General features: G+C 45.7%; 1 long non-coding RNA gene across 1 annotated transcript in view; it reads right to left on the bottom strand.

Moving 5' to 3' along the window:
* Positions 1-2056: 2056 nt before the first annotated feature.
* The window catches only part of LOC138473337 (uncharacterized), an 81738-nt gene continuing 67965 nt past the window's right edge, over positions 2057-15829 (bottom strand). Inside the window, exon 3 of the long non-coding RNA XR_011268759.1 lies at positions 2057-2098. This is a non-coding gene — a long non-coding RNA (uncharacterized lncRNA). The remainder of the gene's footprint in view (positions 2099-15829) is intronic.

The raw sequence follows: 15829 nt of genomic DNA, 5'->3' as shown, positions 1-15829 counted from the left end.
CGCCGAGGGCAGGGCCGTGTCCCGCTCGGTTTTGTAGGGCGTGATGGGGCCCCCAGGAGGGCCTCGCCCTAGGGTCTGTCCGCCTCTAGGGTGCGGCGTCGCAGTGTGTCCGGGTGGACAGGGCACTCGAGGTGTCCCCCGCTGGATGTTAGTGGTAGGGGGCGCTCGGCGCCTGCAGCTCCAGTGTGCCAGTCGGCCGTGAGGCTTCGGGGCGGGGGGGCGGCGATCCAGGGGGGCCCGCGGCTCTGGCAGGTGGCCGCGGTTGTTGGTGCGCGATCCGCGCCGTCCAGGGACTCACGTCACTGCGTCCGGGGGCCAGCGCGCATCTCGGGCCCCAGGTCTCGTCCACTTCTCCGGTTACCCTCCGCTGGGGGCTTCGCTGGGGGAGCCCCGCACTCCACTGCGCGGCCCGGGTGGGCTGGGTTGCAGGGGGCCGGCGGCGTTAGGATGTGGTTCGCGCCGAGGGCTCCAGGAGGTCCGCCTCTGGCCCCACCTCCTCCGATCCGCCGGGCTCCTCCAGGCGACGGGAGAGGAAGCAGCCGCCGCCGGCGCCCCTCCCCAGCCACTCGGGTTCGCGGCGTTAGTGTGCCGCGGCCGCCATCTTGCGCGTCTCTCCTGAGGCCAAGGGGGGCGCCGGGCCAGGCCTCCTGCTCGGTCCCCGTCGTCCGATTTTTGTCGGACCAAGCTGCGGAGGGCGGGGGTCCGTCCCGACTTCGGCTGGATCGTCTTAGTTTTCGGCTTAGATGGTGTTTTGGCACGCTAATCAGGATCGGATTACGGGCTCGGCCGGAGCTCGGAGTTTCAGCCTCCTCACTCCATGAGCACCAGGCCACGCCCCCAGCATCAACAGTAATAATGTCATGGCCAACAACGAGAGAAATCCACGATGGTGGTCAAACGTTGCCAAGGTGTTGAACTAGGTTGTGGGTATGAGGCCTCCATTGAGAAGTGGCAGGTCCATTAGAACGACATGTGTCAAGCTAAATAGAGCAAATAATTCATAGAAATGAATCCCCAAGAGCAGTGACTGCAGTTTGAGTCCCGATCCCGCGCTTAGAAACCACTTGTTGGTATTAAGCACGTTATAACTGAACAATTATAATTATTATAAAGCCACCTGGTTTCCAAGGGAAATAGGGAAGGATGTGTCCTCGGAAAGCAACATGTTTCAAGACGGGAGTCGCAAGAGGTGTTGCCAAAGAGTTCAGCTGCAAGGTCAAAGTGTTGTTCAGAGTTGCCAAGTTGTCTGGTCTCATGAGAAAGTATTATAGCGCTCACTTCATTGCCACAGGGTATTGACTTCACATTTCACACTGGCTCATGATTGGGTATTTTAACAAATGATCTGAAGTTGTTTTGAACAGTAAGGAAAGTACATTATTGCAACAGGTGACCTGAATGAAATGGACCAGAATAAATCAGAATAAAGTATTTTTTGCTGACTACTCAATTAAGTCCTTCAAAGGGGTTGTACTCATGTCATCACGGATACTTAATGGACCATTGGGGTAGTAAAATATAGGTGGTGTTTAGAACTTGTATAGGGGAAAGCCAATAGGAAATGTGGGATTAACCTATATTGGATAAATGTTGCCAATGTAGTTCTTTATCTACCTTTAAAATCTGTAACCAACGTGGGCGTGTCGAGTGACTTTTCAGTTTTCAGTTCTATGGAGCTGGCTGACCCCCCCTGGCTGTATGAATATAATAAACTTGTTTTTCCTTGCAAAACGTGCACTGCTTCTTGACCCCTTGGACTATTTTTTAATAAATCGGTTTTTGGGCCTACTGTACGAATTCCCAAACAGTTCAATAATATCTGGCGCTCCTCCCATCCCTTAGTTCGGTATTAATTAATGTAAACTTGTGGGAATGTATAATAATGTCCACACATCTTCTCTTGCATATTGCCATGTCCTGCACAGGCCAAACCCAAAGTGCCTCACATCGGCTGCGTACACCGCTTCACTGGCACCTGCACGGAGGTCTGTGCCACACAAACAGTTACAATACTTTGCACAAATTATTATTTCTCACGGTGTGAAGATCCTGTTACCTGGTTGTTTTGTGGATAGTGTTGGCCTTGTTGTTACCACCCCTGAAATAGAAGAATAAAAGCATGTTAAATAGTGTAGCTGTTTTTCTTTAGAAGGTTACAACAGCATTATTAAAAAGCACTGCCCGGTGTACAGCATTCATGCTCATAGAGCATGGCAAGGGCTGGAGGAATTCTATTTGCTAGAAAGTGAATTATTGCAAAAACAACTTGATTTGTCAGCGTATTTGCATGTAATAAACTTGTTTTCCTTGCAAAACATGCACTCCTTATTGACTCCTTGGATTGTTTTTTGGTCTTAACATACATATTTGGTAACTCTGAAGTGATCTCCAGATTCCCCATTGAGACTGGGGGCTCCCTTCCACGCATCCTGGGTTACTGCGCTCATCTGCAGTGACCAGTCCATGTGCAGAACTTGTTTCTAGAAGGTCAGCCTGATCTTTGGATCAGGCTCCTGTGCCCAGCTTTGCAGTCAATTGAAGGGGGACACCACACCGGTGGAGCTCAGAGGACACTTATGAATGTCAGTGTACTCTTGCGGGAAAAAGAAGGGGGGGTTGACAGTTTCTGTTTTTTGTGTGCATGAGTGAGTGAAGCAAGAGAAGGGGAATCTCCTCGAAAAAGAGGAAAGACAATGATATGAAACTACCCTGCCATGGGGTAAGATTATGTCATAAATAGTAGTAAGGGTGAAGAATCGATGTGGGGTATCTCCTCTTAGACGAGGAAAGACAACGAAGTGACGGTCCTGTATGGAAAGGACCCGGTATCCCTCCATCCTAGAGTGAAAGGGGTGAGGGGAAGGTGGAGTTTTACTGTATTTTTGTATTCTTTCTTTATTTACATAGCGTGCTGGGCCGCCAGGCATCTGGGCGCTTGCAAAAGTTTAGGTTACAGGTACATAGTCAAAGATACGAAATACAGAACAGTATAAAACAATATACATAGAGAATTACAGTCAAATCTGTGTGCAGGATAAATACAGAATGTACATATATACAGGCCATGGGTACAGACATCAATGGTCACGACGAATGCCCACCTAGACTATTGTAATAGTCAATTGGTGGGCATTCCGAAAAAACTACTTAGCAGAAGAGCGCAGAACATAGAAGTGGGGTTGATTTACGGACTAAAGAAAAGTTCTCATGTCTCTCCCTCTCGCTGACTTCTCCACTGGCTATCAGTTGAAGACCGGATAAAATTTAAAATAGCTTGTCTGGTATTCAAATGCTTGAATAACTTGCCACGGGACTACCTGAAGGATAAACTCAGGTACCATCAATCGTCCAGATGTCTACGATCAAATGACCAAGCACTGTTAATCATCCCATCATCCATATTTGTGTCTAGAGGTGACAGAAGATTCTCGGTATATTGTCCAAGACTTTGGAATAGTCTACCTAGGGAGATCAGGACCCTTGACACTCTGCTTAAGTTTCGCAAAGCACTCAAAACGTTCCTGTTTAAATAATATCCCAGTTATAGGTATTGGTTGGAGTACTATTTCTATCCTGGATACATCTATGATTTCTAATTCTTCTATCAGCTTGAGCATAAATTTCACCTGCGCCATTATACGGTTTAGTCCGTTTGGAGCGCATTATAAATATATCAAAGTAAAAAAAAATCAAATCAAATCGTTAGCGTGCAACCAATGTTTAACATTGGTCTTGAAGGCAGTGAGGGAAGGTAAAGCTCTAAAGGAGACCGGTAACGAGTTCCAGAGTTGAGCTGCCAAGACTGGAAAGCCGGATCCTCCTGTTTTTTTAAGTGTGAAGTTAGGGACTCTGATGCTGTTAGTGTGCCTTTCTGATGGGTTGTTCTGAAGTATGTTTGGTGAACCTCTCAGTCAGGTTTATGGGTGCCTTATTATTGATGCATTTGTGTGTCAGGTTTAGTGATTTATACTTAATTCTGTCTATAGCGGCTAGCCAGTTGATTGAGCGTCTTTCGTGTGAGATATGTTGACTTTTGGGGATGCCTATGGCAGTTCTTAGAGCATTGTTTTGGAGGGTTTGGAGTTCGTTGGTGTTATGGTTTTTGGTGCCCAAATAGTGTGCATTACAGTTATCCAATTTGGATAGGATTGGCGCCAGAGGAATGGTAATACAGCTGTCTGTGGTCAAGAATGGTTTACATGCATAGATCAATTTGCATGTATAGCTAGTTGCAGAAGCTGTGGCGTTTACTTGCTTGCTCAGATTGGGTGCCGAATCCAGGCAAAAGCCTAAAGTTTTTACTTCATTTGCGACTTTAATCTTGATGCCGTCAATAGTAATGGAGTTGCAGTGGGTAGGGAGTTTGCTAAGTCTATTAGTGGACCCAATGATTAGAAGTTCAGTCGTTTCATCATTAAGACATAGACCATGGGTGGCCATCCAAGTTTGTATGATTTGGTAAATTTTATTGATCAGACCTACTTCTTTGTCATAGTCACCCTGGATAGGGATGAAGATCTGGGTGTTGTCAGCATAATTGGTGTATGAGACACCCAGTTTGTCAAGAATGTCAAAGAGAGGCTTTGTAAATGTATTATACAAAGTTGGGGAGACGCATGACCCCTGCGGTACTCCACATGTAATAGATACTGGGTCTGCTGATGTGGAGGGCGAGAAGACTCTTATAGTTCTGTTGTCTAAAAAAGAGTTTATACATGTGGAGGCCTCTTTGGAAAAGTTGGCGGCAGATTTTGAGGTGGTTACATAAGACTTTATGGTCAACCAAGTCAAATGAGACAGAGAGGTCTAAGAGTAGGAGAATGGAGATTTCTCCTTTGTCTTTCCCGTCAGTCAGTTGGTTCTTGAGGTCGAGTAGGGCCGTCTCAGTTCCGTGCCTGGGCCTAAAACCAGATTGTCGGGTGCCTAATAGGTTATTGATCTTCAGATAAGATTGAATCTGTAGATAGGCAGCTCTGTCTAAGATTTTAAGAAGAAACGGCACTGTCGTAATTGGCCTAAAGTTGGTCGGGACGCTGGGGTCTAGGTTAGGTTTTTTTAAGAGGGGTAGTACCCAAGCATCTTTAACATAGGTAGGAACAGAACAGGAATTGAAAGAGGAGTTAATGAAGGTGGTGAAGATAGGGGCTTGGTCCCTTGCAGCTTCCTTAATGATGGGTGCTGGGCATGTATCCCCAATGCACTGTGAGGGTTTGAGTGATCTAATGATGTTTTCTGCCTCAGTAGTTGAGATAGACCTGAATTTGAATTGGTTTGGTGGTTTGGTTTGGTTGTTAGCAAGTTCTTGCAAGATGGTTTCTTGGGTTGCAAGAGCGATCTTGTGGAGCGTGGATTTTTTAGCTAGTATTTTCTCTCTTGGAGCATGGTTATTTTGTTGCAGAGGGTGTTTTGTATGTTGGTACACCAGATTTTGTTTTTGGTGTACGAGTCAATAGGGCCAATTGGGGATTCTAATTATCTAAGTATAGAGAAGATTTCCCTGGTGCTTGAGTTGGCTTATTTAATTCTGTCATTGAAGGTTTCTTTTTTTGTTTGTATGATTTCTTTTTTGTATTTGTCTGCAAGGTAGGTGTGGTGATTTTTGTTCTGGGTCGTCTGGTTCTTTTTCCAGCTGGTTTCTGCCTGTCTTTTTTCTTTGCGAAGGGCTTTTAGACTAGGGGTAAACCAAGAGTTAAGGTGAGCTATCTGTTTTTCTTTGCTCAGTTTTAGTGGGGCAATGATAGCTATAGCTGAGTTAATAGTATTGTTATACAGATCAACCAGTTCTGTGGTATCAGTAGGGAGGTCAGTATGATTAATGATGGGTTGAATCAGTGGTAAGAGGTTGGAAACAGTTATGTTCTTTTTACATCTGGTTAAGGCTGGCAGGCCATTGGCTTAGTTACCTTAGTTTGGGGGCTGACATGGATAGTGAATAAAATCAGGTAATGGTCTGTCCATATGCAAGGTTTGGAGGTAGTGATGCATAAGGTGCAATTAATATCTGCAACCCAATCCAGGGTACAGCCTTCAGTGTGGGTAGGTCCTGTGTTCCTGATAGTGAGGCCAACTTCGGCAATAGTATTTGCTAGGATAGTGGCATTCTGGTCTTTAGGGTCGTTGAGGCCCAAGTTAAAATCACCAAGTAAGATGATTTGGGACCAAGGTTTGATGTTGGTGTTCAGAAGAGATGTTATATCTTCTTCAAATGATCCTAATGGGCCTGGGGGTCTGTAGATCACATGTATGGTGATGGTGCGTGACTGAGATATCCCCAACTTGACTGAAAGTAACTCCGCTGATGACAAGGGTAAAGGTTCTATCTCTTTGATAGCTAGGTTTGATTTGCAGATGAAGGCTATGCCACCCCCTTTGGCTGTTTCTCTATCTCTTCTAATGAGTGTGACGTTGTCTGGGACATCTAGAGCGATGGCAGGCCCAGCTGCTTTGTGGAGCCATGTCTCAGTGACAGCTACGAAGTCTAGTTGGTTGCAAGTAATGATGTCAGCAATTTCAGATGCATGAGCAACAATGGAACGAGCATTGATAAAGGCTCCTTTCATTCTATGATTTTCCAAGGGTAGGATTTTGCTAGTGATGGTAGTGGTCTTCGCGACACTATAAATGTTGGACTGGCATTTGGAGTTGGGAGTGGGTTCAGATTTAGGTGGATTGTGAAGGGACTGCTTCAAAGGTAGGTGACTATGCCATTTTGAGTGGGTGGATAGGGGCTTGGTAAGTCTAGAACCAATTATGTGGTTCCTCCATTTGGTAGTGCATGGATGGTTAGATATGGATATGTTGGCGGATCGTCGGATCCCTGGGGGTTTTGAGGATTGTTGCATATGGTCACTTCTGATGCAAGTTATCTTTAAGCTCGGGGTAATTGGTAGAAGAGTTGCCTCGTCTCAGGAGGAGGAGACAAAGGAAGGGTGTAAACCCTTCTGTAAATAGATGAGTTTAGACTAGTGGTGTTGTTAGTAGTTGTGTAGTGAGAAAGGTTTGATGTTGGACAGTAGAAGCCCATTATATGGATAGGACCTATTTGGGGTGATTACATCAGCAAAGATGTTTCGAGGGAGTGCAGGTGGCTGGGTTTTTTAATTTCGGTTGTGAGAAGGTAGACTAGTTTTGTTGGGGTATTGCAGGTTATTAGGTGAGACGCCGCTGGTTCAGTGTTCGGCAGATTTTTTTGGTTTTAGTAAAATTGGATTTCAGAAGGAATATGGGTACTCCGTTGGAGCATATGTGTAAAACGCTCCCGCAGTACACAGAGAAAATTCTGAAGTACCACTGTGAGTGGGTTCAGGGCACAGAGGGCAAAATGTTTAAGGCTTGGCCCGAGGGTGACACGCATGATAAAAATGTATTGGAGCATATGTATACGCATTTATCATCAACATATAAAGGAAAGAAGTTGAGAAACAGACAGAGTATACTTGAATTATGGAAAATGTTTGAGGATGTAGAGAACACCCCTGATGACAGTACAGAAGGAACAAATCAGACACACCACGCCACTGGCCTGCCTCCTTATGGGTGCTTTCCTTTACAGCCTGCCGCAGGGTACACCAACTCCCAGTATTCACCCCCTACCATGCCCAACACAGGAATTCCAGAGCAACCTAAAGATTGAACTCAGGACCCATTGGTTATGGAAGTAGAGAACAAGGCCATAGAGATCTAGAAACGGCGTTAAGAAAGGCAGAATAACTGGCACAAGCGATGCAGGAACAAGTGGAGGGGCCCTGTGCGGTGAAAGGCACAGACAAGAGGAGGACGGGACAGATTCTTTTTAAGATCGATAGAAAGGTTTTCAAAGATATCAAAGTGGACTCAAGCAAGGAATCTCTTAATCCAGGGAGAGCTTCAGAGATTCCGCAGCATAGGGACGAACAGTGAAGCAGTAAAGGAGAAGCACTGAGCGAAGAGAAGGAGTGGGAGACAGATGAAGACCAAAGGGAAATAACACCAGGGGGCCCTAGGCTTAGACCGCGGCTATGCCGAAAGGCCCTTTTAAGGGGTAAGAAGGGAGAGAAGACATCTCAGAATAGGAAAAGGGGACACAAGCTGGGAGAGCACAGTATGTGCCCTGTCCCCATTTGGATCAAACTACTTAATGAAAACACTACCCTCACTTAGAGTGGCAGCCGGCAAATTGATATATGCCCTAGAAAAGCAGACAGCAGGGATCACGTTAGCTGTAGAAGACATGAAGAGTTTGTTTGCTGCACTGCTGGGGGAGCAGGAGGACGAAATATGGAAAAGGGCAGGGTATCCAGGGGTACAAATAAACAGTAACAATCACGATGGTGCATCATTTAACAACTGTCGAGCACACATATGGAAAGCTTTGAGGGACACATATCCAGGCACAACTGACAAAAATTCAATCATGGCCTGAACCATGAAGGTAGATGAAGACCATGCACTATACATTCATCAGATACAGGAGATGTGGCAAGCAGAGATGGGGGAAACGTGGGACAAGATTATAGCTATATTTTACCACATGTTGCGCAAGGGTCTACCCACGGAAGTGCACCATCATTTGGATAAGGTGGTCAGTATTTAGTTAAAGGGATGGGCCGAAATACAGGCGCACGTAGTGCATTACAGTAGGAAGAAGCAACACAAGGAGAAAGATACAGCGGAGCAAACACAAAGGGGGGAAGTTACGCTATTTCAGAAAAGGTTAGCTAAACTGAGCATGGAAAAGGAGCCATGATTACTAGCGCTGCAGAAGGGCAGCCCAACCAGAGGGTGACGCAGGGTTGGGGGGAGGGGTACGCAGATGACAGAAGGGAGATGAGACGTTTCCAGAGGGGAAGAGGGGGTTGAGACCCAGGTTTGGAGGTTATTGTTGGTCCTGTGGAAAGATAGGGCATTTCACAGAGAATGCAGAAGCAGGCTTCCTTTTTCTTACAACAACCCTAGTGGTCCAGCGTTTAATCTCACATATCAGCTGCCATCCTAAATGCAGCCCGCAGTAATCACATATGTCCCAGGTCCTATGCAGCAAAAACAGATGCCATGCCCAGCGCCAAATGTCACACAGGTCCAAATGCAGCAGCCACCCACACAGGCCCCTACTCAACCATGGGACAATATAAACCTACCACAGGGCGCAGTAACTCATTACACAGGAGCGAGCGTCTTAGGGGGCAATCCCTTCCCACTTCCAGGCATGAATGTTTATCCCCAATAGTACAGCCCACTGAGAGCCCTGACATGTCCAGTTCCTTCAGTCCCTTCTGACCCGGAAGAGGAAGTCCAGGTAGGAGTGAAAATAGGAGATAGAACATTTATGTTTATGGTTGACACAGGAGCCACAAAGGCCTGTATCAGGGAAGGGACGTTTCCCTAGTCAGGTGAAATAATGGACATGCAGGGATTCTCTGGGGCAATTTTATTGGTTCCTTTCAACGAAGATTTACCCATCACTATAGGTAAACCAGAGTTGTCAGCACCAATTTTTGTATTCTAAAGATAGCCCAGTTAACCTTCTGGGCAGGGATCTCCTGAGTAAACTGAACATAATCATTTCATTCACTGAGGAAGGTATAGTGTGTTCAACACCAGGCATATACCATGCTAGGGCTGCAGCAATAACACAAGCACTGTGTGGTGATATGGCCACACAAAGAATGTGCCTACATCCAGATGTGTTTCTTTGCAGAGTAACACTTTTGCTAGGATGGGTACCTGGGATTAAGGATATGACAGTGCGCGTACCGCAGAGTTTCTGTTCAGGCCAGCTGTTCTGCAGGAAAAGGCACCAGGAACCATTTTTACATTAGATTTAGAAGCGGTGATTACAATAAAAGGACAAAGTAATTATTTCTAGTACAGATGAGGAAGTGGAGGAATGGTGCACTGTTTTGTGCATAGACCCAACCCAGCCACTGAGGGAGGTGTTTGATGAACATCTGTTCGAAGATACCGATGACACAGGAGAAAAGGTGTTTGAAATGTGCATACACTATTAAATAATGATACAACACAGATAAGCACCTCACACTATGCTCATTGTTAAGGCATTACCCCCACACTTGCAGGAGGATATGGAGAAGGTACCCAGTTACCTATGGACTAGCAACTCCCACGATATAGGTTTATTGACGAGCATAGGGTCAGTTTGTATCAACCTGAAACCAGGAGCAGTGTTGCCCCGAGTGGGACAGACCATTCTGCCTCTTCTCTTCTCAACACGTCAAGAGAAGCAGATGAAAGGCTCTATTCCACCATCATAGCATTATGGCAACAGGGTATAATACAACCATCAGAATCCCCATGTGAAAAAAGCAAAGGGTTCAAGTTGGAGGATGGTTCAGGATTTATGCCACTTGAACAATATTGTAGAAGTGGAATTTCCAGTGGTCTCTAATTATGCCACCATTCTTTGTAATATCCCTGCTGCTGCAACCCACTTCACTGTAATAGATCTCAAGAATGCATTTTTCTCCATCCCATTGCACCCTGACTCTCATTATCTCATGACTTTCATTTACTGTGGGCAGAAATGTCAACACACTACGCTGTTCTCAGGGGTATTGTGATTCCCTGAGCATCTTTAACAAAGTTTTGCAAATGGATTAAGGAAACTTATAGGTACAAAGCACAGTGATTCGATATGTAGACAACCTTTTAGTTTGCAGCCCAACAGAAGAGCAATTTAGAGGACTCAGTCAAATGCTTAACTTAACTAGCAGAGAAGGGGTACAAGATGGCCAAGGAAAAATGACATTATTGCCAGAAAGAGGTAATGTACCTAGGGCAATTAATATCATCAGCAGGGAGGAGCGTAACACCAGAAAGAGCAACATCTGTCTAACACACACCACAGCCAACCACAGTAAAGCAAATGCAGCAGTTCCTAAGGTTGTGTAACTATTTTAGGGCTTGGATATTTGACGATATGTGGTACATGTAATTTTCACCAGCTTGGAGAAGTCTAAGTCCACCCTTACCACACAGAGAGCATCTGGATATGAGGTGATCCTATCGAACCCCTCCATTCACATTGTCAGATGTCAAACAGCGTACCCTGCATCATTCCTTGCACAGCCCGCACAGCCAGATGTATGCAACATACTAAGGGACAACAGAAGAGGGTACCAATGTCTAGGAGGATGCACTTGAAAGGGGGGGAAGTGCTCTTCGTTGATGGGTCATCAATGATTGATCAGAACATGGGTGAAGGCCACACTGGTACAGCAGCGGTGAGCTTTGTAGATGGACAGTTGGCGAGTACGCGGTAATGGTAAAAAGGCAATTGCCTGCACATTATTCCACACAGGAGGCAGAACTTATAGCACTCATTAAAGCATTAGAAATGTCCAATGGATTTCACGTCACAATTTATTCAGACTCAGTACATGTCTCCTCCACAGTACATTTGGATTTGTCATGATGGCGCAGGAGAGGGTTCCAAAAATCCAACAGTGAACCAGCTGTTAGGCAGAACTATATACAGTACCCTTTGGGAACACCACACACAGTTAAGACTACAAGTGACAGTACAAATTCACCTTTGGTACAGGCCTGTACTACACAGTAAATTGGTAGCAATGGCTGAGCAGCCAGACTTATCTCAAGAGCAAGTGAGCAGTATGAATAGTTACACAAAGGACAGCAGTTACTATGGTTCAAACAAACACTGACCCAAGGTTTCTGAGTAAAATAATATACATTTATTTACACATCAGTTGTAAAACATTTCACTAAAGAAAAGCAGTCTAAAAATCACACTATTAATACACCACACCACTCCCAATAGATTCTGGACAAGTTAAACTCAAAATGAAGTGTGAGCAAAATGGCACTCCAGCAATTCAAAAAGGGAGGGAAAAACAAAGTTAGGCTAAAATTGAGCAGCACCAACAGGTACGTAAGCAGGGCAATCTAGAAAGAGGAACTACAGTGATGGAATCAAATCAAAAAGGCTTAGGGCCAAAGTCAATAGGACAAAAGTATTTTGCTCAAGATCACACAGTTCAGGGTAGTTCGCAGTTAAGTCTTTGCCAAGAGTTCCGGACAAAGTTGGTCAGCAGAAAAGTTAGTTTAAAGAGAAGAGAATGACAAGCCCTTGGATTGGTGAAAGGTTTCACACACCTTCACTGCGGCTGGACGAAACGAACAACCGGATTTGCACAGTACTTTTAAATGGAGAAGAAGCTGTAGCTGAGGCGGATGTTCCTGGCAGTTCCTGCAGGCTCACGGTTCCTGGAGCGACTGTCGGACTGACATGAAGTAGGAAGACTGGAGGGTCCTGCACTGCCCAGGGAAGAAACCAGCAGCAGAGCAAAGCAACAAATAAAATGTGCGCTCCTTAAAACCCAAGCAGGGTCCAATCTTCCTGGCCATCCGGCCCACTGTAGCTCTGTACAGAGAATTTGACCAGAGGAGGGAGTCCTGGCTTGCAGTTTGGGCGAACTGGTTGGTCCCACCAGCTCAGGGTAAGAGGTTTCCTAGAGGATCTTTTCTTGTCGTTGGATTCTGAAGATTCAGACCTGCAGCAGGGCTTCATCAGGCGGTTCAGTCATTGTAGGGGTCCTCTTCTGTCAGCTCCTCATCGGTTCTTTCGTTCCAGCGGCGACTCTGCCTTTCCAGTCCCAGAGACCGTCTTTTTATGCAGTTTTCCCCCATTCACACAGCCTGGCTGTCAATCACACAGCAGGGTGGCTGTCCTGACGGTACAGTCACCTAGCCAATCAAACAGGAGTGCGACTTGGGTTACCAAGGGAACCCATGGCAGGGGTCCTAAAACCCCTCCCTCATATCCTGCCTACCCAGACTTTCAGGCGCCTAAGGAGGGCTTCTGTGTAGAAGCCCGTGAAAGGACGGCGAACAAAGGAACCAAACCTGGTTTGGCACGCAGAGTAAAACACGAGAAAGACATTTTCAAAAAGAAATGGCAAATAAACTAAGCCGGAACCATATTAAAACATATATGGTCTAGCGGGCTTAAGTTTGAGGCTACCAAAATAGCCTAAAACACTACTAAGGTTATTTAAGATAACCGCAGTAGAACAAATAGGGTAGTTACCACTGCCACCAGTCAAATCTTGATGAAAAGGGAGCGAAACAATGCTCCAAGAGAAACAGACAAAAAGGGATAAGTGGTAACCCTTTCCAGTACTCCATGTAAGATGGTTTGTACTGGACCTGTAGTTTTAAAGAGACTAATAAAGTCAATGGCAACTTCACATGTTCTGGGAGACAGTAGTCAGTCCCAGAAAATGGAGTCTGAGTTGGGAAGTCTAACGACAACCCTGTGTCACTGCACTGAAGGTGCTGTGTAACACACAGTAAAAAGATAATGCTTATGGAGTAGGTGAGGCTCCACAGTACAAGAACACACAAAAATGTAAAACACACACAGCAAAACACATGTAAGAGTGGGGAAAAAAGGCTCGCACTCTTACCAGGTGAAAAAAATAAATCCTAGAAATCCAGCAAAGCTGCTGAGGGACTCAGTAGGTAAGGGAAATTAGCCATTCTGAAGAATTCTCCCTATCACTTGCACCCCCTCTGACCCCCAGACTACGGGACAGGAGGCTTTAATCCACTCCTGGATGAATCTCTACCTCTAGTCGGTTCAAAACATCCTAGAGAGGCCATCAGCATTTTGGTGATGACATCCTGCTCTGTGCTCAATGGTGAAATGAAACCCTTGCAGGAAGATTGACCATCTTAGAAGTTTTGGGTTCTCCCCTTTCACTTGCATTAACCATCTCAAGTGTTGGTGGTCAGTTTGAATCACAAAAGTAGACCCAATCAAGTATGGTCTAAACTTCTTCAAAGACCACACAATGGCAAAACATTCACACTCTATGGTTGCCTACCTTGTTTCTGGTTCCTTCAGTTTCCTACCGATGAAGCAAATGGGGTGCTCCCTACCTTTCTCATCCAGTTGACTAAGGACTGCACCTATACCTGTATTGGAGGCATCTGTCTGCACAATGAAGGGTCGGTGATAATCAGGAGCTCTTAGGACTGGAGTTTGACAAAGGGCTTTCTTCAGGTTTTCAAAGGCTTGAGTACACTCCTCATTCCATCTAACATTTTTAGGGAATTTTGGAGAGGAGACTACATTCAAAGGAGAAGCTATGGTCCCATAGTTCTCTATGAAATTTCTGTAGTACCCAGTGAGACTTAGGAAAGCTCTCACTTGGGTTGGCGAAGTAGGGGTGGCCCAGTTTTGAACAGTTTGTACTTTGCTGGGCAATGGCCTTATTTCACCTCCTCCTACCTCATGACCAAGGTAGACCACTTTGCTCTGACCAATTTGACATTTGCTTGCCTTTATTGTCAGATGGGCCTGCTCAAGAGCCTGCAAAACATGTCCTAAGTGATCAATATGTTCTTTCCATGTAGGGCTGAACACTGCAATATCATCCAAGTATGTCATGCAGAAGTCCTCCATCCCATTCAGAACTTGATTGACCATCCTTTGGAATGTAGCAGGTGCATTCTTTAATCCAAAAGGCATATCCTTAAACTGGTAGAGGCCTACTGGAGTAGAAAATGCAGTTTTCTCCTTAGCATGGTCTGTCAGGGCTATTTGCCAATAGCCTGACCTCAGATCAAATGTAATGAGGTACTTGGCTGAACCAAGTCTATCCACCAGTTCATTTGTCCTTGGCAAAGGATGAGCATCAGTCTTAGTGACTGCATTTAGAGCTCTATAGTCCACACAGAATCTCAACTCCTTGGATCCTGCCTTTGGTACTAGAACAAGTGGACTACACCATGGACTTGTAGATGGCTCTATAACCCCGAGATCAAGCATCTTGTTGACCTCTCCTTTGATGTGGGATCTCACATGTTCTGACATTCTGTAACCCCTGCTTTTCACAGGTAGACAATCACCAGTGAGTATATCATGCTGGCCCCAAGGGGTCAAGCCTGGTGATAGTGAAAACAGGGAGGCAAACTGGTTTAGCAGATGTTTTCACTCCTCCTGTTGTTCAGATGTCAGTTGAGAAGAGGGATTGACTCATATTTTCTCATCCAAAGGTTGGCCTCTGAGGAGGTCAGGTAGAGGTTCACTCTCCTCCTCGTCTTGAGCTGAAGCTAGAAGCAAAGCTCCCACTTCTGGTCTCGAGACATATGCCTTCAAACAGTTGGTGTGAAAGACTCTGGGAGCCTCCTTAGGTCTGCCTAAGTCCACCAAATAGTTCACCTCTCCAAGTTTGCCCACAACCTTGAAGGGTCCTATCCTTTTGTCCTGCAAGGCCTTCTGCCTTGTTGACACCATAACTAATACAAGCTGGTCTTGAGTAAACTCAACCATGCTGGCCTTCTGGTCATGCCAATGTTTTACCAGAGCCTGACCTGCTTTTAAGTTATCACTTGCTTCTGCCATCATGTGTGACATTCTCCTGCGGAGACCTATCACATAGTCAGTCACTCTGACTGTCTTGGGGGAAGGAGCACTCTCCAAACCCTCATTAATCAGGGCCAATGGACCTCTGACTGGATGGCCATAGAGAAGCTCAAAGGGACTGTAACCAACTCCCTCCTGAGGGACTTCTCTATATGCAAAGAGAAGGCATGGCAGTAGAAGGTCCCACTTTCTTTGAAGGGGTTCCTCTAAAGCACCTATCATGCTCTTCATAGTATGATTAAACCTCTCTACCAGTCCATTTGTCTGTGGATGGTAGGCTTTAGGGAACTTGAACGTGACACCACAGTTTTTCCACATGGCTTGCATGTAGCGGGACATACAATTGGATCCCCTGTCGGATATCACTTCCTTAGGAAACCCTACTCTGGTAAAAATACCAAGTAGAGTCTTAGCCACAGCCTGAGCCGTAACAGTTCTCAT

Source organism: Ambystoma mexicanum, chromosome 8 (genome assembly GCF_040938575.1).
Source record: "Ambystoma mexicanum isolate Mex_15411 chromosome 8, UKY_AmexF1_1, whole genome shotgun sequence".
NCBI classification, from domain to species: Eukaryota; Metazoa; Chordata; class Amphibia; order Caudata; family Ambystomatidae; genus Ambystoma; species Ambystoma mexicanum.
This window is presented reverse-complemented; position numbering and strand designations above follow the sequence as displayed.